The sequence below is a fragment of the Phocoena phocoena genome, chromosome 2 (genome assembly GCF_963924675.1).
Source record: "Phocoena phocoena chromosome 2, mPhoPho1.1, whole genome shotgun sequence".
Classification (NCBI taxonomy): domain Eukaryota; kingdom Metazoa; phylum Chordata; class Mammalia; order Artiodactyla; family Phocoenidae; genus Phocoena; species Phocoena phocoena.
This window is the reverse complement of record NC_089220.1, coordinates 27,011,786-27,039,302: the sequence shown is the minus strand read 5'-3', so window position 1 is coordinate 27,039,302 and position 27,517 is coordinate 27,011,786. Positions and strand designations below refer to the sequence as shown.

The window sequence follows — 27,517 nt, the reverse complement described above, 5'->3', positions numbered from 1 at the left end:
CTGCAGGGCTTCTGTCTGGCCTGCAGATGCCTTTCTTTTATTTAAAAAATACAGCCAACATTCAGAAACTGACACATTTCACAAAACAGCTCAGCAGATCTGGCCACAGTGGGACTGTGTTCCAGCACAGCACAGTCCCCGAGCTGAGAAGCTGCCCTGTGTTAGCTCAGCTCTCCGATCTGCCACGGTCCTCACCATTCCTGCAATATTTGCTTTGGTGTCATCTGAAAGAGAGCACACACATGGTAGCTTTTCTCCTTACTGTAGCTGTGGGATTAGAGCAAAGCTCTCAACTTCCCTGAGACCCCTGTATCTGCAAGATGGAGTTCCCCATTGCTCCCCTGAGTCTGGGGTGAGGATTGGATGAGAAAGTCCTTGGGAAGCAGAAGGTACTCTGCTCCCTCCCCCATGTGCTGCTCTTCTACTTCCTCTCCCCTTCCCCCGGCTTCCCAGACCCCACTGCTTCAGCTTCCCAGACCCAACTGCTTCCCTCTATGGAAGCTCCTCGCTGCTCTCTAAAGGGCTCAGGTGGCTCCCTGCTTTGCAGCTGGATCTGCCTTCCTAGGATGGGAGGGCTGGAGGAAACTACTCGCTGCTGCTGTACCTGCATCAGTATGAGGTCTCTAGGACGGATGCGTATGTCACAGGGAAGGGGTGACTGGGGTGGAGGGGGGCTCTGATAGCTGGGCTTGGCCTCAGAACAACTAAAAATAAGGTTTGAAAAGTAGCCAACCACCTCCCTCAGGTGACCACCAGATGGGTGATTACCACTGAAAAGTCTTTCCTTTATAATTCTGAGGTCCTAGTTCGAGAACCAGGTGTGACAGCCACTGCAGGAGAAGTCAGCAGGGTTTGCTCAGCGTTGCTGGGAAATAGCTACTTCTTCCCTCCTGACGCTATTAAGCTAGCGGACCTTTTTTGTTTTTTGTTTTTTGCGGTACGCGGGCCTCTCCCGCTGCGGAGCACAGGCTCCGGACGTTCAGGCTCAGCAGCCATGGCTCACGGGCCCAGCCGCTCCGCGGCATGTGGGATCCTACCGGACCGGGGCACGAACCCATGTCCCCTGCATCGGCAGGCGGACTCTCAACCACTGCGCCACCAGGGAAGCCCCATCTAGAGGACCTTTTAAAAGGTTTTAAACTTTTATTTTTCTTGAAATAAAGTATCCTCCCATTCCAAAATGAATTGGGCTTCAAATGCATTTCCCCAAATTTTCTTTGTTTTGATTACAAAAGTAATCTGTTCATGTTCATTTACAGAAAAATTTGGGAAATGTATGAAGACACAGAAGGAAATTAAAACCTCTCATCATCACTTGTTAATATTTTGGTTTATGTCATTCCACATTTTTTTCTTTGTACTCCCAATCATATATATGTATATCCATATATGTATTTTCCACATGTACATGTTGGGTCTCATTTTACATACTATTTTATAATGCACAGCATAAGTCCTGGCAAAGATTAGGCAATAAATATCACCACGGCTAATAAATATCACTTCTGGAGTGCTTACAATATGCCAGGCATGATGTTAGGTGTTTTATATGCATTATCTCACTTAGTCCTAATAACGATGCTATGATACAGAAACTTACTCATGTTTTACAGATGAGAAACTCAGAGAGGCTCAGAGAGGCCCAGAGAGGTTACGTCACTTGCTACAAATGTAGTCAATGAGATGGACAAATACCGTTTCTGGTATTTTGGTATGAACAAAATGCACACTTGCTGGTTTAAAACTTTTTAAAAAATGATTTAAGCAGTGCCTTACCACCTACTCAGGTGAGAATTTTTACTGAGAAAGATGTGAAAACGTGTTCTGGTCTTGGAGGCAGGAAGTCTGGCTCTGCAACTGACTAGTTGTATGATCTGAAGTAAGTAACTTAACCTCCCCGTCCCTCAGTTTCCTGGTCTACAAAATGGGATTTGTGTGGGGAGAAGGCTTAGTACTGTGTCTGGCATAACAGAGCGTTTGATATGATTGACAAATGTTGATGGCAGTTGGAAAAACATCAAGAAATGAAAGGTACATAACATGAAGCTTGCTTTAAAAGGCTCACCCCTGACATTTCGGGGCGATGTCAGCCAGTGTGGGGCTGATGAGGACTGTGATCTTGGCTGGTGATGAGTGTCTCCCCACCCCCCGCCCCGAGGCCATGTTCACCTTCTAGGAAGGACTTCTGAGCTGCAGCAGTAAAACTACTTATCAATTTGTCTTTCAGAAACAGGTAATATCTCAATATGCCCAATTCCTAAAATAGCACATTTGCATCTCTAAACTTTTTGTGGTTTAAATAAAAGTCAATGGCTGGGGAAAATGAAAAAGCACAGGATACCTGAATTTGAATAAATTTGAATCGTATTGCAATTAAGGGTCTCCCAATTTCCCTCCTTCTTTGTGGCTGTTTAACTTCTCTGAGCCTCAGTTTTTCCAAGTGTCAGTACCTCCCTCTTCAAGATAGTGTGGGGCAGGGCTTCCCTGGTGGCGCAGTGGTTGACGGTCCGCCTGCCAGTGCAGGGGACACGGGTTCGTGCCCCGGTCCGGGAAGATCCCACATGCCGCGGAGCGCCTGGGCCCGTGAGCCATGGCCGCTGGGCCTGCGCGTCCGGAGCCTGTGCTCCGCAACGGGAGAGGCCACAGCAGTGAGAGGCCCGCATACCGCAAAAAAAAAAAAAGATAGTGTGGGACAAAAAGCAATATGTGTGAAGGTTTTAGCTCAGGTTCTTTGTCATAATATATAATACCCTTTATGAGGCTGTATATATGAGGTGGTCTAGAACACAGGCTTTGAGGTTAGATCTGGGTTAGAACCCTAGTTCTGCCTTTCACAAGCTCTGTCACCTTGGATAAGTTATTTTGCCTCTCTGAGCCTACCTCACGGGGTTTGTATGGCCTGAGCACTTATGTATGTAATACCTGACCCAGAGTAGGCATCCAACACCAGATACTATGATGAGGTCCTCCTTGCTGTCTCCTGGTCACTCTTTGCCTTTTTGATCCTTGTAAAGCCTGAACTGCATGACATAGCACTTGATTATACGCTGCCTTGTATTGTCCTCTTGTTTTTTTTTCATGCGCTTTAACTCTGGCTCTTTTCACGAGGCTCAGACTCTTGAAGGTGCCATTTGGAACCTAGACTTCTTTAGTATTCCTTCCAGGGACTCACATATGTGCGAGCTCAATAAATCTTTGCTGCCTTGAATTGCATCTGATTGATGGCTCTTTCCCTGTTGATTTCTCAAGGTTTCTCCCAGACTGAGCTAAAACCCTTGGGGAAAATTGCAGCAGCCTGCCGGAGTCCCCAGTGCCCTGAGCTCTTGGCTCAGCTGAAAATGACAAATGGAGAAGCTGAAGGGCCTGAGTGCCACTGCAGGCATCTGACAGCGAAGGAGAGGGGCTGCTTAGCCTCCCTCCCTGACCCTCCCAGCCACCTGGCTCAGCAGCAGTGCCTGTGGCTTTAGTGGCACAACTGTGGCCTTAAATGGCACTAGAGCTTAAGATGCTTCCCTTATTTACATAGCTGCTGTTTTAATGACTAGAGTAGGTCCTTCTGTGGTCCCAGCAGGTAATGGGAAGGAAAAGTTAAACAGACATGAAAAAAGTGAGGGAGGAGTAGAGTGAGGACCTGGCTGTAGATTTTCAACATTTGTATTTCGTTTCCCCAACTGAGTATAAGTCATTAAAGAGGGGAACATCACACCCTCACAATTCCTCAATTATTTCTAATAGTTTTACCATTAGAAGAGGGACCAAAGACTCACTAAAGTAAAATAATTGACATTTGGTGTCAGGGCAGAGCTGAGGGGTGAGTATGCTAATTTGCATATCTACAACTCTTTGTGAGTGTAGTTTCATCATTCAAGTCTGTTTACGAGTATTGGGCTACTTTGTAGAACAAATAACTTGTCTGATTTTAGGGATTGTAAGGTCATTCGTTTATTCATTTAACAAATATTTATTGAGCTAGGGGCTAGGTTCTGTGAATACAGAGATTATTCATTGGGCAAATATTTGCTAAATCCCCTGCACGATAGTCCTGTCTCAGGTGCTGGGGATGGAGCCGTGAAGGAGACAGGCATGGGCCCTAGCTTTGCAGACCCAGTGGGGAGTAAGTGGCAAACGAGTGGCCAGTATAATATACAGTGCAAAGTGCTAAGAGGGATTCCACAGGGTGCTGAGGGAGTTCTCAGTAAGGATCCCAGACCTAGACTTGGGGGTTCAGGAGAAAGTGACAGCTAAGCTAAGCTTGATAGAAAACAGGAGTCGGCCAGATGTGGAGGTGGGCGTAGAGAGGCAGGAGGGAAAATTGTTACAGGCAGAGGAGAGACCAAGTGCAAAGGAACTGGAGGAGATAGGCTAGATTATGCTGCAGTTAAAAAAAAACAAAAACAAAAGCCTCAGCCTCTAAGTAGCTTAACACAAGGAAAGTTTCTTTCTCACTCAAGAGAAGCCTGATGTGAGATCGGGGCAACTGTCTTCCATGGGGTGATTCAGTGATCCAGGATGCTTCCGTCTCAAGACTCCACCATTTCAACATATGGCTGAGGAAGAAGAGAGAGAGAGAGAGAGAGAGAGAGATGAGCTGGATATTCAATGCTTTAGTCTGGGAGTAACCACATGACTTCTGCTCACAACCCATTGGCCAGAACTAGTCACATGGCTCCATCTAATTGCTACAGGATAAGAAATGTAGGTGAGCATATTTAACATTTGGTGAATGACACTGTCTGTGCCGTACAGAGAGTGTAAATCGCACATTGGGAAACAGCTAGTCATTCCGAATGGCTGGAGCTTATCGTGTTTGTGTGAATTGGGGGTTGGTGGGCAGGGCTGGGGAGAGAAATTGTAAATAGTGAGATAAGCTGAGGCCAGTCACAAAGGGCCTTACAATCCATTTTAATGTTGAGGAATTTGGACTTTATGGAGACATGGTAGAATTTTATTATGATAATACTGGCATTCCAGAAAGTTCATCTTAGAAAGATCAGGCTTTCTTATAGAGACTGAGAGGGAGGCAGCAAGATTGGGGAATGGTTAAGAAGTTTTTGCCGTTGATCGGGTGAGAGATGATGGTGCTTGAACAAGGAAGGATGAGATGTGAGGATGAGAGAGGTTGGTGCATTCTCAAGGGAGAGCCTGGCTGGTCGTGTTAACTGGGGAGTCATGAAGGTATAGAGGGTATTTGAAGTCAAGACTATGGAAAGTTGAATTAAAACAAAATTCCTGCCCTTGAGTAGCTAAAAGTCTAGTGTGGGGTGGGAGCCAGGCATAAAAACAAATATTAGAATTCAAGGTGAATGGTATAACACTGAGGAATGTACAAGGCTTAGTGATGGCACAAAGCCTGCAGGATCAGAGAAAGCTTGACAGCAGAGGGCAAGACTGAGTGAGAGTTAGGTAGGTGGGTCAGGGAAGGGCAGTCCCTGTGGAAGGAACAGCGTGTGCAAAGGCATGGAGATGTAAACGCAGCCTCGCCCAGCCAAGGCAAGTCTTGGTTCTGGAGCATTTCAAGTGTGCTCATCTAAGAGGAGAGGCAGCCGCTGCGCTGGAGGCCTTGAGGAAACACCTGTCCATCAACATCTCAGCAGCGCACCCTAAGTAGGAGGGCAGTTTTACGTGATTGAAGAATTCAGGATAAGGTGGCATCTTTAAAAGAATTTTAAACATTTAATTTTATCATGAAGCCTTCAAACGTACAAAAGTAGAGAAAATAATACAGTGAACCCACATGTATCCATCACCCAGCTTCAGTAATTCTTAACGTTCTGCCAGTCTTTGTTCATTTACTTATTTCCCTCTCTCTTGATTACTAGAGTATTTCAGCTTTCTACTATGAAGAAAGATAGTGGAGGAGAGTATAATGAACCCTCATGTACCCATTACCTAACCCCAGGAAACATCAACCCAAGGCCCTGCCCCCATCCGATTACTCCGCTATCATCGTGTCATTTCACCTGTAAATACTTAAAAGAATATATCTCTGATAAGGACTTAAAAATATAACTGCAGTATCATTATCACTCCTAACAAACTGAAAACTACTTCATAAGGTAGCATTTAAAAAACTTTGGGGAGGTGTTTGGTAAAGCCAGAAAATCCTGTGACTGTGCGTAAATGTGGATGCTCAGGTTGGTATAAATCTGATTCCTTCAACCAGGTCACACCGGCCAAGCCAGGATCAGATTGGGGGTGGGTGTGGGGGAGAAGGAGTTGGAGTGAATTTAGGGAAAGGTAGGGCTGTGGGTAGGAGGCTAGTTCAAAGGTCAGCAGCCTATGGGGCTGGAGAAGCTCTGAGCACACCCAGGGAGCCCCCTCAACCCTACTGGGTGGCCTTGGCAGGCAGGAGGCATCCATCCAAGGGAGAGAAATTCGGAGAAGAAGGGATGGAGCAGGAAACAGAGAGAAGGGGGTGGGAAGAGAGAGAGGGGTTGATACAGAGAAAGAAAAAGAGGAAGGGGAGAGCAAAACTAAATAATGACAGAATGTCCACAGCATGCCAGGTGTCGGGGTCCTGCCTCTGCCCCCCTCCCAGCTTCCAGGAGAGAGGCTCCCCCAAACCTGCCTGGTCTCTTGCTCATCCCTTTAGTGAGTTACTGTATCTGTGGTGGGAGGTTCGGAGCAGGTATGTACGCATCTATTAGCAAAGAGTGTTCTGTGTCTTTGGCAGAAGAGGGGAAGGGCTCCACCAGCACCAGCGGGGCAACCTGCATCAGGGCCTTGGCAAAGCCGAGGAGGTGATGTCTGCAGGATGGCATCTGCCAAAGCAGGGAGAAGGAAGGCAGCAAAAACGAAGGGGTTGAACCTCCCATCAGAGAGGGACCGCGAGGGTGCTGTTGAAATCCCTCCCCTGGGCTCCGCTGAGTGTGGAGAGCGGCACACTTGGTTTTGACCTTGAGCGCCCTTTCTAGGCAAAAGCAGCGCAGGGTGTGGGGAGGGTGACCTGGGTAAACAGGAGGGTCTTGGGTTTGGGTAAATCCGCTGGGAGAGTCTCCGGACCTCCTCCCTCAATGCCCACCCACGGTGCGGGCACGGGGCAAGGGGTGGGCAGCCGGTACCCTGGCTGCCCCAGGACTCCAAGCACCCCACTGCCCCCAGTTCCTGATGAAGTCCTGGGCCCGCGCCTCCTGGAGCTTTCTAGTTCCATCTCAGTCAGGTGCTCATTTTCCAAACCCGGTGGAAGTGCCCCCAGGAGCGCAGAGACAGCGGTTCCTTAATGGCCAGTCGGCCGGTTGGCGCCACCCTGAGCGCACTTTTGCAGAGCGCTTCCTTCTGGGACGTCTGGGATGGATTGCCAGAGGCCCCTGGTCCGGTGAGGAGCCTGACCCAGGGAAATCTCTTTCTGCCCTTTCATTCTAGGCAAGTTACAGGCTGGAGGTGAGTCGCGTTGATTAGAAACCGCACAATGGGCTGGTGGCCACATGAGGCCCAGGGGATGAAATCACCAGTGGTGTGGCTTCCCAGATAGCAATGTTGGTGAACACATAGCAAAAGGAAGTAGACTAAATCAATCCGATCTGGGGACTTGTCTTCATCTGTAAATAGTAATAATTAGCACATTGAATTCTTATTATGTGCTGGGCACTGTTCCGGCATTGGTCTAATGCATCTCGTGCATGTTTTAAACATGCATTATGTAATTGCATAACATTATTCCTGATTTTGCAGATAAAGAATTGGAGCCACTAAGAGATGACATCACTTGGCCAAGGTCACATAGCTTCTGGGGTCAGTGCTCTGTTTCGCCTTTGTGAAGAAGTGGGAACACGCATTGCACTTTTCTGAAGGAAAAACAAGCTGATGTCAGGAATTCTTTCAAGAAAGCAAATTTCAGGGCCGTTGCTGAGATCACCACCCATTCAGCAAATGTCCCAAACGCTGAATGGTCTTCTGTGTCAAAGCACTTGGCATAACTGCTGTTCACCATGATGACCTGCAACCACCCAAGAAAGGTTAATTTATGGTCTCCAGATCTGTTTAATAAGGTGGGGGAGCAAGTAACAAGCTTTGAAAAGGTCTCCATCAAAACCAAATTAACAAAGTTAAACACTTATAGGAATTAACCCCCCTCTTTGAAAATCTTGGCTACTCTGGTAACTCATTCTAGAGGATGCTTAGTTTTAAACATTGTCCCCTCTGGAGGGGCTCTGCTCTGATGTCACCAGCGTTGCTGTTGCATCTGCATAACAGGAACAAACAGTGTCTCTCCACTATTTCCCTGACAAGGACTTCCGGAAGATGGCGGGACCACGTGGTGAAGTTCTTTTTCTTCCACCCATCTCAGTCTGAAATTCCCCAAAGCTCGGAGCCCTCTGATGCAGCCGGCTGTTTCCCCAGCAGTTGCGCTGGCATCTTGCCCCCTTTACACAAAGCAATCACTGTTGCAGAAAATGAGGGTCCTGTGACCATTTGGCACCATCCACTGCCTGGCATTTGTGTGGGAGAAGGAACTTTTTCTCCCTGACAATAGATTCTGATCACAAACCAGGCCCGTTTCAGAGAAACAGCTTCCACAGAATGACTTTGCCTAGAGGTAAAGAACTGAGTGGTAGAACAGAAATGCTTTCCTGCGGGAGCCTGTTCACGTCACTGAGACATGAGTGAGGGCTGGGAAAGCCCCATACAGTTTTCCATCTCCCACCCTGAAGGCTATCAACTCTCACTCAAGGTGTTCTCCCTTAACTCTGGTCCTCTCCTAGAATTTGTTTCAGACAATGGCATATCTGGTCCCTGGCCACTGTGATGGGCATCCTGTAGTTAGTGGTCTAGGATTCCAGCCTTACCTCTGAACGCAGGTGTAACGATCCTTTCTTACAGGTAGCATTTCCCTGGGTTACTTTACTAAGAAATTAACATTAGTATAATACCATTAACTAAACTACAGATTTTCTTTGGATTTCCCCAGTTTTCCCACTAATGTCTTTTTTCTGTTCCAGGATACCATATTGCATTTAGTTGTCAAGTCTCTTCTGATCTGTGAAAGTTTCTCAGTTGTTCCTTATTTTTCATGACCTTGACGCTTTCAGGTGTTTTACTGAATGTCCCTCAATTTGGATTTATCTGAGTTTTTCTCAGGATTAGACCAGGGTTATGGATTTTCTGGAAGAATACCACAGAGGTGAACTGCCCTTGCTTTTCACACCATATCAGATGGTACATGACACCAATATGACTTATCAGTGGTGAGGTTAACCTTGATCACATGGGTAAGGTGGCTTTGTCAGTTTTCTCCACTGTAAAGTTACTGTTTTTCCCTTTCTAGACTCTACTTATTGGAAGTGAATCACCATGTCCAGCCCGCTTGCAAAGGGAGGGATATGAAGCTCCACTCCTTTGAGGAGGAAGAATCGACATATAAAGAAGATTTGTCTCTTCTCCATGGCTTGGTTATTCAATTATTTATTTACATCAGCATGGACTCATGGAATTTACTTTATTCTTGGAGTTATAACCAATAGTTTCTCAAATTGTTGCAGCTTTGGTCATTGGGAATTTTCAGGTTGGCTCCCGTGTCCTTTTGATGTATCCCCCATTTTTTTACCTTTCTTTACTTTCTGGTACTATAAGATGCTCCAGCCTCACCATGTATTTTCCCTGCTCCAGCCCTACAATCAGTTCTTTCTCTGAGGAGCCCTTTACTGGAGAATGGATTTAGAAACCAAGTTCTGAGCTCCTGGTGTGCTTTTTGCTACTGGGGTGTCACTGCTTCTACACCCTCTCTGTGGACAGAGTTAGGAAATATATATATATGTATACTTACCCATGTATATGCACATATCTGTATTTATTTCAGTATCTGTCTATCTGCATATATACGTAAATAAAAATGACTTCATACTGATATCTCCAACTCTGATCCAGCACTGCAGGATTCATTCTAGCATTCCCTCTCTCTTCATTGTCACTTCTTTCTCTGACAGTAAGAAACCTGGCTCCCATTGTCTGTATATTATATAGTTATTTGTTCAACCCTGTTGTACATGTAGTTTCAGAATTGCTAACCCATATCTCTAAGAAAAACAAAATTTGGACTAGAATACTGTGTTTTTGTAGAGTTCTTTTTGTCTTTAGCCCAGTCAAAACATCATTTTCCAAAGTTACTGAGGTCAGTTCTTTCTTTCCTTTCTTGATCCCATCTTAATATTCTCAAAGCATTTCCACATCTGGCTTCACCTTTGATCATATCATTACTGTTGTGTGAGAGAGGACAAAACCATGACATGTGGAGGTTGGATTGGTTGCCTATGGTCACATGATCAGTTGGGTCCATGATTAGAACTTGCTACTTTGGGCTATGCTGGACCACACTACTTTCCCTGGAGCTGCTGTTTGTAGGGTGGGCCTGGGCCGCAAAGACAGCTGTTACATGGGATGTCTGGTCAAATGAGAAGGTCGAGCATGGCCGAGCCACTTGTCCTTTTGTTGATCAGGCAGAGTTGTCAGGTGTCAGGGGAAAGGAAGCTTAGAGATCTCATGGCTCCAACTACTTCCCTGACAGATGGGGAAACTGAGACCTAGAGGGGTGATGTGACTTGTCCGAGATGAACCTGCTGGTGAGAGACATACGCGGGAACAGGAGCCAAGACTCTGCATTGCCATATCTGTGCTTTTCTCATCACTCTGTGAGAAGAGGTCTTCAGAAAAAAGCCCTTTGAAATTGTTTAAACAGCGTTGGGAGAATTCACCACTGTTTCCTGAATAGAGAGGTAGATCCAGGAAGATTCCTTCATACCTTGTACCTCCAGAAATAGGGGGAGGGTTGCTTAAAAAAGGACTGAAGGGTCTGGAAATTTGATCCTTACATGTCACACAGTAGTGACTACATCTAAAAGTGGCAATTTGAGGGATCTTGTAAAGTCCAGAGCTACCATTTTTTATTAGAGTCGTATCCTCTCTTAATTGTCATCTGCCTAGTATCTAAAATGGTGAGGAGAGTAGTGTCTGTCCTGCCCAGGTCATGAGTTATTTTAAGGTTCCCTACCTAAATGGAAGGAAGGAATCAACCCTTTTTCTTTTCTTTACTGACTGCTGATTTCCTAGTCTCCAGCACAGTACATGGAACACAGTAGGAATTCAATAAATATTTATTAAATGAGTGAATGATCATACGCAATGCTTCAGGTAAAATACCTTGTTATCGCTAAAGCACTATACATACGTGAGGGAATGTTAATGGCATTAACTAATGCTCTGACCTTGGGGAAGTTGCTCAACCTCTCTGGACATCAGGGTCCCCATTTGCAATACAAGATGCTCCAGGCTCATCTTGTATTTTGAATTAAACTAGATGATCTCTAAGGTCCCTTTCAGATCTGTAATTCTGTAATTTCTGTGTTCACTGTTATTATGAAGAGTATCGTGAGATCTCCAGATTGCTTTGGGATACCAAAGTATCACATACTGTCATGGGCTACAGCAAGGATGACAAGTTGATTTCTTTTCTTGTGTGAATCCCATTCGATTGGTAGTGGCTGCCTGGAATGCAATGTTGAGAAAGACTCTGAAGGTCCGTGATATAGCATTATAATGATTGATTAGTGATGTCTGTCATGGGCACAGAATATAAAGCAGTAGCAAGCATGTCAAATATCTGCCATCTCCAATCTGATGTTCAAAACAACTGCCCTGGAGTTTCTGGGAGAAATGTTATTTTTCTTTGATTTTGCATGATAATGGAGAGACCGCTTGGGTGAGGCCAGGGTTTCCTAGAGGTAAACCCAGAGCTCTACAGACTTATAGTAAATCACCCTTCTGCCTTTCTTTGCCTTTCCTTTTTATTTATTAGGCAAATAAAGAAAATTGTCATGGTTGACTAATTCATTGTTGAGAAGTGAAATACAGACTCAAGAGTCTCTACCACCCTAAGACTCAGACAGCTGTATGGTCTCTGTTCTTAAGGAAAATGAGAACGTAGAATGACATAAAAATTCTACACATAAACATAAACCCATTCACCCAGTATGTATGTGTTGAACACCTACAATGTGGCAGACAGGCCCAGGTAATGCATTATGCTGAAAACACAGATGATTTCTCCAGAGATAAGGCATTTCCCCCTTCTCTTATTTCCTTAAGAGTGGTGGCCAAACCATTGACTGGTCACTATGTGTGGGTCCATGAGTTTTCTGAATGTAATTCTTATTTCCCCCAGTCTACCCTAGTGATGAGGAAATAAGTTTTGGGTCTGACTCCCAGAATTCCTGAAGGAAATATACAAATAAGGCCCCTTAACTCTCCCATTGCATACGGGGGACCCTAGCCAGCCAAGGAGGGACCTTCACAGCCCTCAGGTACCATTCTGTTGCTCAATGTGCTTTTGAAATGCAAGGATGCTGTGAACTTGAGGATGTTCCCATTCTTCCCTGCCTACATGGAAGTGTGGAGAGGCCTCTGCATCTTGGCTTGGGGGTCATGTGTATTGATCTCCACCTGTCATCATTTCATGGCTGTGCAAACATGCGTCACATGGAGGAGTGACATGGCAATCCCTTGCCTATCTTCTCCCTCCAGGGTGGTCCGGGTTTGCTGTGGCAACATCGGCTTCTAGTTACCCTCCCTCAAGTTGCATCTTTCTCTACTGTCTGAGCGGTTCCTGAAAAGGCTGCATTAACTGAGTGAGTGATTACTTCAAGACTTGAAATAGCTTTTTTCCTGTCCCAGATATGACACAGTCACTTCCTCAGTAGAGCCATCACTCCAAGAGGAACAGGATGTCCTTGTAACGGAGCCAAGAGGGTCACATGATCACAGTCGGGGGCCTCCTGGGACCTTGTTTCCCCTTAAGCTGCTGGCCAGGACTTGTCCACAAAAGCCTCTCTGCGACAGACCCAGGCAAGCCATCCTGAACCTATCCTCTTATAGGGTTTCAGTCCAGAGCATTTCTCTAGGGAATAAGTGTTTGATGAACAAACACTAGAAGGGTGATAGGGAAGAATTCCTGTGGAGTGTCTTTGGTGGCCACATGGAAATAAAGCCAGAATGCATGTGTTTCTGCACTAGAAGAATTGGGGAATCCCAATTGCCTGGTATCCTTGATCCCCATGGCACCCTTGAAGGAGACCATAAAGTTTGGACAGGCAGCCGAACTTGCTGATTGGGGAATTCTTGGCTTAGTCTGGAACCGGCTGGAGTAGAGAGTGGGAAGCAGAGGGAGGAAAGGGTTACATTAGAATTCAGGATCAGGCAGAAGAGAAAAAGCATTTATGAAGGTTGACCCCCAGCCCTAAGCCCAGCTCCAGACCCCAGACCTTGCAGACACATGGTCAAGTTTTATTGGGAAGTCACCAGCCACTCCAGGGGAAAATATGATTCAGGCAGCTGTGCAGGAACAGGGGTGGGGGAGCTGAGAAAGGTCTTCAAGCGGCCCAAAAAGGGGAAAATTAGCTGAGTCAGAAGCCAACAAGAGGAACCTGAACTAGAGGAACTTGGTCTGTAGGGTCAGAGGCAGCCTCATGCTGGGAGAGAGACTTGGGTTTTTGCTTTTATTTTTTTTAAATCTTGAATTTCTGGTGCCATAAAAATCTTTATGAGACACAAAGTGATTTCGTATTTATTTAGTGAAACCTTCTAAACAACTAAAAGTCACCTTTGGGGTGAATGGGAAAGTCCCCAGTCAGACCAGGAAGAAGTTCCAGAATGCCAGGAACCTGAGCAGATTTTCCAGGGCCACCTGGTCTTGCTGCTAAACCCCATCTCTTCCCTCCAAGAGTGAAATAGTAGATAAATCCAAAAGCTCCAGAGCTTTCGACCTCTAGAAGAGTTGAGGCTGGCCATCAGCCAAGAGAGGTCACATAACTTTGACTATTGCCTGGGACATGGGGAAAGCCACCGGGTCACACAACAGACATCAGTATTGCACTGATCAGAGCACACAGTTGCAGACAACAGAGTTCACTCTAGCTGGTTTAAGCAGGAAGGAGTTTATTTGGGGACATTGGGAAGCTCGTAGAATTGTCAGAAGGGCTGGAGGAGCAGGTTTTAAGCTGAACCTCTAGGAACAGTGCCTGGAACCACCCTGCAGGATTGGGTTGGTAGAGAGTGGCTGCCACTGCCAACCGCGGACCCATGCTTGCCCCTGTTGCAGGCAGGGCGCAGCCACTGCACCTCCACTCCCAGAAACCTCCCAGAAGTATGCCCACACCCCTCCTGTTTCCTCAGCTGACTTCCAAATCTAAGTCTTTTGAGGGTGCATCTAAGTGATAAAATCTAAGCCACATGTCTGTACCCAGGAAGGTGAGAAATGTCTATACACACACACACACACACACACTCAACGTAAATATCCTTAAAATGTGGAGAGATTACGCAAAGACTTGAGAAGTTGGGAATGGCAGATATCTGCTACCAGAAGTCTGTGAGCTGCAGCCTGGGATGCTCAGGAAAAGGTCGTGCCCCGTGTGTGGGTGAAGTGATAGATTCCTTGGTCAGTCTCCCTCAGCAGCATTCCGCTCAGTTGGTCTTAGGCAAAACAGAGAAGCAGTGCTTGCCTTCTAAGCTCTTCATGTGACCAACCCAAACTGTCATCCATTTATTTAGCTTTAAGACACTTTCAAAAATAGATTTGAGTCAACCTGGATGTTGTTTTGCATAAGCAATACTAGTCCATTATGGGCATCGTGCAAGACACAGTTACACACGACTTCTAGTCTTGATGGGGGGTCAGGAAAACATACTCGCACCAACAGTACAGAAATAACCACGTTATGAGAAGCATCACGTGAATGGTGCAGAGCTGTGGGCTGGTCAGTATGGCTTTTTGGAGGAGACAGGATTGGAGCTGCTCCTTGAACAATGGGTAGGATTTAGATAGGCAGTCCTGGAGGATGGGAATGAGGTGAGTGATGCTTGGAGTGGGTGGGGCGTGTGTATACAAAGGAGATCCAGTCAGTTACAAGTCTGGAAGCAGTGCAGGGTACGAGCCGAAGAACTGTAAAAGATAACAATAGATACTTGAATTGGGACCGTGTTTTGGAGAATCTTGATTGCCCTATGTATTAGTCAGAACTATTTTAGTTTTAATCGATAGAAATACAACTCAAGTTACAACTTAAGACAAAAGGGAGTTTATTGTTCCATCTAATTAAAAAGTCCAAGGGCATGAGTTTGAGACCCGGCTAGATCCAGGTATTCAGATGATCTCATCAGGACTCAGTATCTCTCAGCTCTGGGTTAGTCTGTGTTAGTTTCATTTTCCAGCAGGCTTTCTCCTTGTGGTGGTCCCTGGCAACCCCAGGCTTACATCATCTCAGTTTAGAAATCTCTTGCCCAATATTTCTAGCAGAATTCTCAGGTCTGAGGTTTATTGATTGGCTCAGCCTGGGTCATGAGCAACCACTCCCTATCCCTACCAGAACTATAACCTTGACCAAGGGAATGAGGGGTCTCTCACTGGCCAGATCTGGGACATGGCCCAAGAGGGCAAGTTCACCTTCACCCCAACCACATGGAGGGATGGTCACTTTAGCAGATGCTATAGGTTCCTCATCCTTTTTCCCTTGGTCCTTTCCCATTTCAGTGAATGCTGGCTCAATTTCCAATTGTTAACATCTGCCTCTCTTTACCTGAAGCCTTTCTCGGACCACCAGAGACCACTTGCACACATTCAAGACAGGCCAGAGAGCCAGGGACATCTGGACATCTGGACATCTCCTAGGAGCAGTCCTCAACGAATGGCTGATGGGATTGGTGTATAAATGTCACATTAGTATTTAAATTATATTTAATAGTAAAATAATAATTCAGGGACTTCCTTGGTGGTGCAGTGGTTAAGAATCTGCCTGCCAATGCAGGGGACACGTTTCGAGCCCTGGTCCGGGAAGATCCCACATGGCGCGGAACAACTAAGCCCGTGCACCACAACTACTGAGCCTGCACTCTAGAATCCGTGAGCCACAACTACTGAGCCAGTGCACTACAACTACTGAAACCTGCGTGCCTAGAGCCCGTGCTCCGCAACAAAAGAAGTCACGGCAATGAGAAGCCCCCACACCGCAACGAAGAGTAGCCCCTGCTCGCCATGACTAGAGAAAGCCCACGTGCAACAATGAAGACCCAACGCGGCCAAAAATAAATAAATTTATAAATAAAATAAAATAATAATTCACACTAATAGAGGCATGCTAATTTTAAGGAGGAAGAAACCTGTAGGGCCTCTAATTCACATTTTCTGAGACCCAATTCAGCGGGAGAGCACATCTCTCTCCACCCCACACAAGTCCAGGCCTGATGTGCATTGGTTTCTATGGGGCCCCATCTGTCTTTAGACCAATTGCTGTGGTGCGGAGAATGGAGTGTGCTGACTGGGTGAGAAGCCAGATCCCATCCTCCATCTGAGGCTTTGGCGCTGAGAGTGGGGGAGCAGGTTCTCCAGGGGAAATCAGGGAACCATTCCTGAAACTAGCACAAATAGAAGCTAGGTGGCGAAAACAGTAGGTTCCTGAGACTCAGTGCTCTTCCAGAAGAACGAGTGTCTCCGTCAGGTTCTCCAATATGTTTTCCTGTTCCTCTAGTACAAGAACGTACTATCAGTGGCCTTCGGTTCTCAGCTCCTTGGGTAGGGGTACAGCCACCTCGGCACCAGAGAGGTGAAGACGTCAAGAGTCTGGTACACAGTGAGATAAAGGACGCGGCCTGGGGTCTGTGAGAAACATTTCTGAGACAATTATGTGTGCCAGGCTCTGTGCTAAGTGCTTTCCCGGATTATCACATTTTATCATCCTCACGGCCACCCCAAGGTAGGTGCCATTTCTAATCTCCCCATGGCAGAAGAGGAAACAGAGGCTCACAGAGGTGACGTAACTTTCCCACACAAGGACACGTGGCAGAAAGTGTCAGCTCAAGAGCTCGATATGAATGGTTTGGTGCTTAGACTTCCCAAAGCTGATCATCCTGGGGAAACTGAAGCAGCACCTGGGCGACCCTGGCTGTTGGCGGCAGGAGCCACCCCCTCCCAACCCATAGGGGATGGTGATGCTGTTTTTTAAATTAATTAATTAATTTATGGCTGCGTTGGGTCTTCGTTGCTGGGTGTGGGCCTTCTCTAGTTGCGGTGAGCAGGGCTACTCTTTGTTGCGGTGCGTGGGCTTCTTGTTGCGGTGGCTTCTCTTGTTGCCGAGCACCGGCTCTAGGAGCACGGACTCAGTAGTTGTGGCTCGCGGGCTCTAGAGCACAGGCTCAGTAGTTGTGGCGCACGGGCTTAGTTGTTCCGCGGCGTGTGGGATCTTCCCGGACCAGGGTTCGAACCCGTGTCCCCTGCATTGGCAGGTGGATTCTTAATCACTGAGCCACCAGGGAAGTCCCGGTGATGCTGGTTTGAAGCGCTGGAGACAATGTTTAATAGGCAGCTCTTCTGGACAATGGCTCCTTTGCAACAGGTGAGGGAAGGGCTTCTGGAAAGTTCATTCAAACTATACCAAGCTCTCTTTAAGGAAGAAGGATGGATAATGACAGCCCACCTCCTCTTCCCCTCCCCATCACACCCCACTTTGCGTTAAGGCACAGCCGCACGTTGTAGTGAACGTCCTACTCTAGACTCAGCTCCCTCACCTCTGGGAGTGCTGGTGGCTCTTGTTCTGTGGCCTCCTTCAGGGAGGCCTTACCTGACACTCCAGTCTGGATGGAAGCCTCCCACCCCCTCACCCTACTTTATTTTTTTCATGGCACGTGATATATTGTTTAAGTATTGTCTGCCTCCCTCAGTGGAATGGAAGCTCCAGAGGAAGAGGATTTTATTTTGTTCAGAGTTGTCTCCCTAGTGCCTAGAACAGTACTTGGCACAGAGTAACTGTTAATAAATATTTGTTGAATGCATGCCTGTTTCCCTGGCACTGTGCTAAGTGCTGCCCATGCATTAGCTCACTGAATCCTCAAAAGCCTATGAACTTGCCCATGCTGGGCTCTAGAACCAATTTCAGCAGATGGAGAGGTAGATATGTCCCCCCACGCCCCTGCCTGCATTCTCCTGCCAGGACCTGGTGTCAGGAGCCCTCAGGATAGACCAACCAGACTTAACAGGCTGTGAAATTCACAAGGCCAGCTGTCTGGGGGGGTTTCCACTCTGGCTGCTATTAATGGCACCATCTGATCCCAGCACCTTCACACCTCCCTTGGTGGGAAAGTCTTTGGGGGTATAGGACAATCTCAGGTCCCAGAACCTTCTTTCCAGAAATTAGCAACAAACCAAAGAGGAGAGAGCTATCCATGGAAGAGCTGGAGGGATTTGCTGCCTGTGGACCCTGGGGAGGAAAGATCTCAAGACAATGGGGATGGGGAGTGGGCTTGGAGTGGGAATAAAAGAGGCTTTCTTGGCCTCCTCTCTCTTCCACTCTTGCTGCTACCCCACCACCACCTCAGGAGCAGCGGGAACGAGGGCTTTGGCCTGGTCAGAGTTGCCCCACAGAGGGCCCAGCTCTCAGCTAACCAGGGGCTCCTTTCCAAGGCTGGGCCTTTTGAGACAAACAGCAACTTTCACCATGTCACACCCCAAGAGCTAATAGCCTCCCCCTGTATGTAATGTGTTTAAAGCTGGGGAGGCAAACAGTAGCCTAGGGTGGCTCACAAGCTTCCTGGGGTGCATGCTTGTGGTTCTGGAAAGGCTATAACACTGCCCTGCCCTGCAGAGTGGCCCCTTTCCACATCCTTCATTTTGACTGCAGTCATCTTTTCTCTGGCCAGACCCTCCAGTCACTATTTATTTATTTATTTATTTATTTTTTGCGGCACGCGGGCCTCTCACTGTTGTGGCCTCTCCCGTTGCGGAGCACAGGCTCCAGACGCGCAGGCTCAGTGGCCATGGCTCACGGGCCCAGCCACTCTGCGGCATGTGGAATCTTCCCGGACTGGGGCACGAACCCATGTCCCATGCATCGGCAGGCGGACTCTCAACCACTGTGCCACCAGGGAAGCCCCATTCACTATTTTTTTAAAAAAAAAAAGCAAACTTCCTCTCACTCAAAGGCTACCTGCTTTTTGGTTAATTGACAAGTATACAACAAATATTTATGGAAGACTTCCTGGATGCCAAGCCACACCCACAACAGTGGGCAAGACAGACAAAACCCTGGCCTGCTTGGGCCTTCCAATCCAGTGGCAGAATAATTAATTCAGCCCACAACGCAGGCCTAGTTCTGGGTTCTTAGCGTACCCTGGTTTAGCCTCTAGATGCGTGTGGCAGAAACACATCCATAACTTGTTAGAATTATAAAAGTGTAACTCAACCCTCCAGAGGAACCCTGCCACACACAGCATTTCACCCAGCTTTCCTCTCTTCCCCTTTAGTCTTGGAGGTTGCATTTCTGTGCTAGGAATACCAGGACTTAGGAGGGGCTTTTTCTGAGTGTTGTGTGGCCAAGACTGCAGCCGGTGAACATTCTCAGGGGCCGCCAAACGCTAGAGGCTCCAGGGGATTGGAAGCCAGAGGAAGAATCCAATCTTATCCTCGATCCAGGCTTGCTGCCTGGGCCTCCAGGGGTCTGAGCTGGCAGGTGAGAAAAGGGGAAATCATCAGCCTCGGGAAACAGCCCCACTCCTCCTGCCGTGGGTGAGCAGCATGCTGTGAATTTGCTGTGTGGTTTGGACCAGCTTGCCAAGTTTCCTGCCTTTTGTTACAATACTATCAGCTGTTCCCTCGCGGTTTCAGGGTATGAACATCGCTCTGTTTATACTCGGCAGCACAAAGGTCTGTGAGTTTTTGTACACAGGAGGCCACCAAATGTCTGGAGAAAGAGGAGGGAGGCGAGAGTGTACAGACATTTGCCAAAGTGACAATGAGATTCAGTTCTTACCTAGGAGGTTGGTCAGAGGTTCCCAGCTTCGGCACTGGTGCCAAAGGGCCTGTGTGGACACGACAACAGCCTGAAGTGACTTGGGGCTGGTCAAAGGGAAAAGTCCTGGACATTCAGCTTGGAAGGTCTCTCTGATGTGACTCTGGCCTAACCCTGCGCTTTCACAGCATAGCAGACCGAGATTCAGACACATGGGATGACTTACCCAGGGTCACACAGTCAGTAGAAGAGTTGGTTTGGAATTGAGGATGCCTGTCTTTTAATTCACTGCTCTTTCACCCCCATTTTATACTAAACCCATCAATAGTAATTTAATTTCATACAGACACATGTCTATGTTTTCATGAGCAAAAGTATGAGCCATATATTTTTTTGGTAAGAGGTTTAAATATTCTCAATAGCCTGCAAGGAAAAGAATACAGCTCTCCCCAATGTCTGTATCACTTTCTCGGAGAGACAACGCAACCCCACGCTCCCAAGTACAAGTCTTAATATAATAAACCTGAACCTGTGGTAACTGTCAGTGCTTTAATGCCTGACCCAACCCTCACACCTCAGAAATCTTTGTGCGGTATGTGTGGATACCTGCGTGGGTGCGTTGTGTGGACATGTGTATACACCATGAAAGAATTTTTGTTGTAATTGTTTTTGTTGCACTGATATCTCAAATGAATTTCTGGAAGAATTCATTGCTTCCAGAAGTGACTGCTTCTGGAAGAGTCTGTCCTTCTTTAGATATTCAGGCATGATTCATTGCTAGTGCTGGCCAGAGTTCCTAGTTTGTGCTTTTCGTGTGTGTAGGTGACATTGGATAGGAAGTACCCAACTTGCTATACCAGAAGTTCAATTATAAAGCGGTGATGGGAACAGGGAATACATTTTCCCAAAAAACCCATGTCATGTATGGCTATGTGGTTTAGTTAATCCTTGAAACTTGTTTAACTACATATATATTTGAAATATTGCCTGTTTGGAATTAGTACAAGTATGAAACACTGCTTTTTCACCAACTGTGCTTAAATAGAAGAACTATAAAACCAAATAAGAATTCATTTTTAATTATCATGAATGTTGGTGGTGAGGGTGAGCAGTTTTATTAGAAGTACAGGTAGATGAAGGCTTAGTTAGAACTGTGGATGGGACCTTTAGATATTCTAAGGGGTTGGGGTGTTGATGGTTCTGGTATTTGAGTATGGTTAATTTGACTTTTACACTTGTGGCTTTCTCTTTCTTCTGTAAGGCATTCTTCTTCTTTTTTTTTTTTTGCGGTACGCGGGCCTCTCACTGTTGTGGCCTCTCCCATTGCGGAGCACAGGCTCCAATCACGCAGGCTCAGCGGCCATGCCTCACAGGCCCAGCCGCTCCGCAGCATGTGGGATCTTCCCGGACCGGGGCACGAACCCGCGTCCCCTGCATCGGCAGGCGGACTCTCAACCACTGCGCCACCAGGGAAGCCCCTGTAAGGCATTATTATTAGTCACACTGTTTAAGTTGATCAGATGTGATTAGGGCTTGAGCTTTTGTTGACAAATGGAATAAAGTGAAGGAAGAGAGAAAGAGGGAAACATTGTTCCTCCTGAGATCACTAGGTAGGAGTCGGAAGAAAGTGGACAAATAAACTGCCTGTGTACGTCAGCAGCAACGCCTGCTGTGTGTGGGTCCCCTGGCACTGAATTGCTTTTTGGTGGGGGGAAGGGGAAGGAGCAGAAGAGAACTGAAGCACAGCGCACCCACACGGCTCAACCCTCATGGTCAGTGGTGATTCCTGATAGCCCAGAGCCCTGTACTCTCCCTGTGTCTGATGTGAGTGAGTCACTCCAAATCAGAATGTCTGCACCATTCCAGAAGCCCAGTCCCATGCAATCCCACGAAAGGAATATTTTGTTAGCCAGCAGGAGTTATCTGCTTTCACTGATGTCCTCCTGAAACCTGGACCCAACCAGAACCCCAGAACAACTCCATAGACATGAATTCTGGAATCCCTCAGGATATCTGGTCAACCCCATATGTTTGGGAAGTGCGAAGAGGATAGGGTGGGCAGAGGGACTGGAGAGCACCCCAAAGAGAAGGTATGGGGTCTGGGACAAAAGAGGGGGGCATGAGCTCTACTTGTCTAAAAGCAGTAATGCATGAGAAAGCTATCCTGAGATGGGCCCAATTAGACTTTGAATGGTTAGTAAAGTGGGCAAAAGAGAGAACGTGACATTGTAACTTTTCCCTGTAAGAGGAGAAAGGGGTTGGTGGGGATGAGGTGTGGTCACTTCCCTGCACTATCCAGCAGGGACATTGACCCTACCCCTGACTTGGCTCAAGTTAAAGCAAATGGAGTGATGTTTAACTAGCATCACAAGTGCTGGTTAGGGGGAAAGCATCCATAAACTCGTGCATACAATGCTTACAAATGCTTGGTTTAGAGAAATAAACTTTGATGAGGATGGTCTGAAGGTTATACAGTTTATGTATTCTTTCAGTTCTTAAAATCTCTCTTTGAGGGCTTCCCTGGTGGCGCAGTGGTTGGGAGTCCGCCTGCTGATGCAGGGGACGCGGGTTTGTGCCCTGGTCTGGGAGGATCCCGCGTGCCGCGGAGTGGCTGGGCCGGTGAGCCATGGCCGGTGAGCCATGGCCGCTGAGCCTGCGCGTCTGGAGCCTGTGCTCTGCAACGGGAGAGGCCACAACAGTGAGAGGCCTGCGTACCGCAAAAAAAAAAAAAAAAATCTCTCTTTGAATCACACCAGCTGTGGATCTGAACCATGTGCTTTCGGTCTCCAGTGGAAATGCTTTTTAACAAACTCATATTTCTGAAGAAGTCATCAGCCTACATTGAGAGGTTGTAAGAGAAGGACCTATGGAACTCCTTATCATATCTCTGGTAAGAATGTTTTCTTTATGAGGAGTCATGGAAGAAATTTCTCTTAGTTCTTCATTCCAGGAATAGTTGTTTTTCCCCTAAACACCTGGCTTTTATTTTATGGACACTATAGATCATATAACTGACCATGTCTCCCCCTTTTTCTGCTTATATTCAATTTTTTTTTTTTTGGCTGCCTTGAATCATCCTTGCTGCACACGGGCTTTCTTTAGTTGTGGCGAGCGGTGGCTTCTCTTGTTGCAGAGCAGGGGCTCTGGGCATGCGGGCTTCAGTAGTTGCATCATGAGGGCTCAGTAGTTGCAGCTCACGGGCTTAGTTGCTTCGCGGCATGTGGGATCTTCCTGGACCAGGGATTGAACCCATGTCCCCTGCATTGGCAGGTGGATTCTTAACCACTGCGCCACCGGAGAAGTCCCTGCTTATATTCAAATTTGAAGCAATCTTGAGCCAGCGTACAGATCCTCATAACCTGCAGAACTGAATTTCACCCTTAGCATGTTCATCTTCTGTTTTTTTTTCTTGTTTTCCCCTTTAAAATCTTTCTTGTATATCTATTGTTTTGCTTTATTATATAGCATGTAATTTTAAAAAGTCATCTTAAATTATTCTGAGAGCAAGTTGCTTAAATAAATACAAAGGTGGTGAAGGGGTGCTAGCTCACGCGAGTCCATTTGCTGACTGTGGTTGGGTGGCTTGAACAACAGGCTATTCATAAGTACAGGAAATTTGCAAGACTGATGTTAGAAACTGGAAGTACCTGCACTATTTATAGTTGCATTTTAAAACAAATTCTTGAATCTGAGCAGTGAATATGTGCTATTCTAACTGAAAAGGTAATTATCAAATTCCTTAGTAGTCACTTGGCCATGGGGTAGAAGTAACTCGACTCTCCGCCCAGGGGAGATTTCTGGTAATTTCTTTCATCTAAGCAGCACTATTTTCTTTTTAAGGTTAATTCCATTCAAAGATCAAAGTCCAAATACTTAATCAAAACCACTGATTTTGCAAATGCACAGCCATTCTTGGACTAGATTTGCAGCCACCAAATATTGAAGAAAGCAAAGCAAAATGGAACCAGGCCCTTACAAAATACATAGTGTGTTGAATTTTTTTTTTTTTTTTGCTAGGTATCACTAAACACTGAACCCTACTGCTCTTCAAACTCTCTCTTTTCCTTTTTTTTAGGAATAAAAAAAGACCTTGATACCCCATCCTTTGAGTTACAGCTATTAGGACAATGGAGAGAGGGACGAGAGTAGGAGCAGGATATAGTATTAGGAGGCGTTTGATGGCTGCACGTCTAGTCCACTTAGGTTTTGTACTGGATGGGCCCATTGCCAGTTTCATTGAGAAGACATGTGCAGATGAGGGCTTCTGTCACCGAAAAGGGGTCACAGTTGGCAGAGGAGTGATGGTATTCCCAGTAACCCTTCTTCTGGCCGACAGTCCTGGGAATGTGGGTGCTAGCTCCAGGGTTGGCCACGCCGGCAGAAAAGTCATTGAAGTTGGAGGTTTTGTGGAGTCGAGTTAGGTGCCGGGCATTGTCCAGGTCCCCCTTGGGATCATAGGCTCAGACGCAGGTACTGCTTGCTCAGTTTCTCAATGGCCTCCTCAAGGTGTTTCAGACCATTGTCCTCTCTCACGGCCTTGGTGATGAAGTTAGTGTGACAGCCTGCACCATTCCAGGTCCCAGGAATGGGCTTAGGATCAAAGGTTGCTGTCATTCCAAAGTCTTCAAATACATGCCACAAGATGAAACGGACCGCCCAGAAATGATGTCTCATATCCATTCCTTCACAGGGTCCTATCTGGAATTCCCACCAGGCAGGAATGACCTCGGCATTCCGTCCCTCAAATCTTGACACAAGTGTACAAGCAGGCCTGGTGGTAAGCCTGCACAATATCCCTGCCACAGGCTTTGTCTGCTCCCACACCACGGTCATATGGACCTTGGGACCCAGGGAAGTGGCTGGAAGGCCAACCAAAGGGGTGTTCGTCTGTGCCCATGAGAATATATTCCTCCTCCATTCCAAACCGGGGGTGCTGGTTGCTCACCATGTCTGTGACCCATTTACAGGTGTGCCTTCAATTGGTCTCTGGGGGCTTTTGGTTGTATTTGAAGACTTCACAGAACACCAGCTTGGGGTCCTTGCAGAAAAGGTCCTGAAACATGGCAGCAAGGATGAGATACTTGTCACTGTTGGAGCTTCAGAATGAAAAGTACTAGAACCATCAAAATGCCACTCAGGCAACTCATCTAACACCATCGATCCAGGTACGCATAGCTTGGGCTTCCTCACCCTGAGACAGGGACATGCCCACCTGCTGGTTGCCTTTTTTCAAGTGGGAACTCGCTGAAGCGGCCGTGGTAGGAGGCATCCTGGGTGGCAGGGCAGGCAGGCGGTGAGAATGAGGTGCAGGAGGAGAGGCGAGGAGGCCGGGGATGCTGTGCAGACGCTCTGCTCTTCTCCCATCCTCAGCTCTGCCAAAATTATCCCTTCCTTCTCATCTAGGAAAAGAAGCAAGCTGAGCCTAGAATTGGTTTGAATGGGGCAATGGGAGGGTGTCTATTTTCTAAATCTCCCTCGCAGTCTAAGTGTTCCTTCTATTTCTCTCTGGGTCACCTAGTCTCAAGAGGAGATGGTGATGAGCTTACCTGTTTCCAGATGGCACAAGCATTGGGTACCATCTGGACCCAATGGTACATGGTATCCTTTGTACCACAGTGATGATGGCTCAGCGTCAGGGGGAGGGGGAGACAGAGCAGAGGCATGATTTATGGATGTGATTCAGTCTTCTTGGGCCTGCTTCCCTACAGGACTAACCAGAGGCCAAATTGGGAAGAAGGAAAAGATTCATCCTGGATCCTTTGGCCCCTTTTCCATTGGGAGTGATTCTGACTCTCACCTGCTTAGAATTGAGGATGCCAAGGAGCTTTCTGGTACAAATATTAACAGTGTGGAAAATTGGCCCAGAGTATAAACAGGAGTTTGAAAAGGAAAGAATCAAGCCCATTGTATTCTTAAAGAAAAGACTTTGAAAAAAATAAATCACAACTTGTAGATTTCAAAAGACTATCTTCTTTCCAGTTTTCCGTTTAGAAAATATGGATATAATAAACACACATTTGTACACACTTGCCTTGAGGAAAGCACCTCAGAAACGCATAGTGGTTATCCTGAATGGTAAGATTCCAGGGGATTGTTTTTTTCTTCTTTGGATCTATGGTCTGATTTCCCCACAGTGAATGTGAATGGCAATATTGTTGGATGCTAAGTGAAGGTCAGGTTCTAAAGTCATATGTAAAGAAGAAAATCATCTCCCCTAAAATTACCCCTTGAAGACTACTTCCCTACTAAAATGGGATATATGTGGCTTTGTGTATCACAAAGTAGTTACCTTGAATTTAGGGGCCAAGATATATGAAAAGATACACGTGTTCATACATCAGAATCCACTCAAGGTGCTGAAAAGGTGCTAAGCTTTGTGGGAATTGAAACCGGCTGCCGAGGGAATATCTGTAATCTTGCTCTGCGTTCCCTGGAGCCTCTACTCACTGAGTGGAATGGCCTGAGGAAGCACCTTTACTCTGCAGATTGCTTTCTCTCTGTTTCTCTCACTGTTTCTTTCTCTCTCCTCCCAGGATGTGGTGCGGGGGCTTGTCGTAGAGCTGGGTTTGCAAGGCAAGCCATTATATTCACTTAGATTGCGTATTCTAGATCAATAAAATTAGCATTTTATTCTAAGGTGGATTCATTAATTAATTGAATTGAATTTATTGAATTCTAAGGTGAATTTATTCCCACTTCACGTAAAGTTAAGAAAGCTTTGTGTACGGTATGGGGTGGTATGGGGTGGTTGGAATGGAGGAGGTCTGGGTATAAAAGCAGGAACTTTGAGGAGACCAGGAAGGGCCTGCCCACTTTTGCTTGGAAATCCAGCCTGGAAACTCTTAGCTGCCCCAGCAAGTTGTTGGTAAATGTGGCTCTTAACTCTGGGTCACTTTCCTATTTGGGGTGGTGGGCAGGAGGAGAGATCAGTTGGAGGGATGGAATAGAATCTTTTTTTTTTTTTTTTTTTTTGCGGTACGCGGGCCTCTCACTGTTGCGGCCTCTCCCATTGCGGAGCACAGGCTCCGGATGCGCAGGCTCAGCGGCCATGGCTCACGGGCGCAGCCGCTCCGCGGCATGTGGGATCTTCCCGGACCGGGGCACGAACCCGTGTCCCCTGCATCGGCAGGCGGACTCTCAACCACTGCGCCACCAGGGAAGCCCTAGAATCATTTTTATATGTCCTTCTCCCTCACTTTCTCATTCACAAACAGGTCCCCACAAGACTGGTATGCCCCTGGGAGATGTCTGGGGTCCGTGGCAAGGAAACATTCGCCCAACACTTACTTATTGAGCACCTATTATATGTGAAGCACTGGGATAAGTATTGAGTCTTCTTGAGGGCAGCCTGTATACCCTCCTTCCTCCCTGCCATGGGGGCAGGAAGAAAGTGAAAGAGAAGACACAACTATGGCTACTCCATGCCCTCTCATTTGGTGATTTGTCCAGCCCTGTGGATCCGGTGGAGCAAGACAGTGAGGTTAAGACCTGGGTTTTAGAATCAGACAGGCCTGGGTTCAAATCCCACTTCTGGCACTTGTGAGCTACATGACCTTGGACAAGTTATTTGGCTTTTCTAAGTCTCAAGCAAGTTATTAAGTCATTCTGTAAGTGGAAAAGATACTTACTGAGCACCTACTATGTGCAAGGTACTGGGGATAAGTACTAAGCAACGTTCTCTGCCCAAGAGCCTTACAACCTGTGGGAAAGACTGACGTTCATACTTGTAAGTACAAACTGTGGTAAGTTCTCCA

General features: G+C 46.8%; 1 pseudogene; it reads right to left on the bottom strand.

Annotated features, from left to right (window-relative positions):
• Positions 1–23,962: 23,962 nt before the first annotated feature.
• LOC136118350 (glutamine synthetase pseudogene) lies at positions 23,963–25,032 on the bottom strand (annotated as a pseudogene).
• Between the last annotated feature and the right edge of the window lie 2,485 nt (positions 25,033–27,517).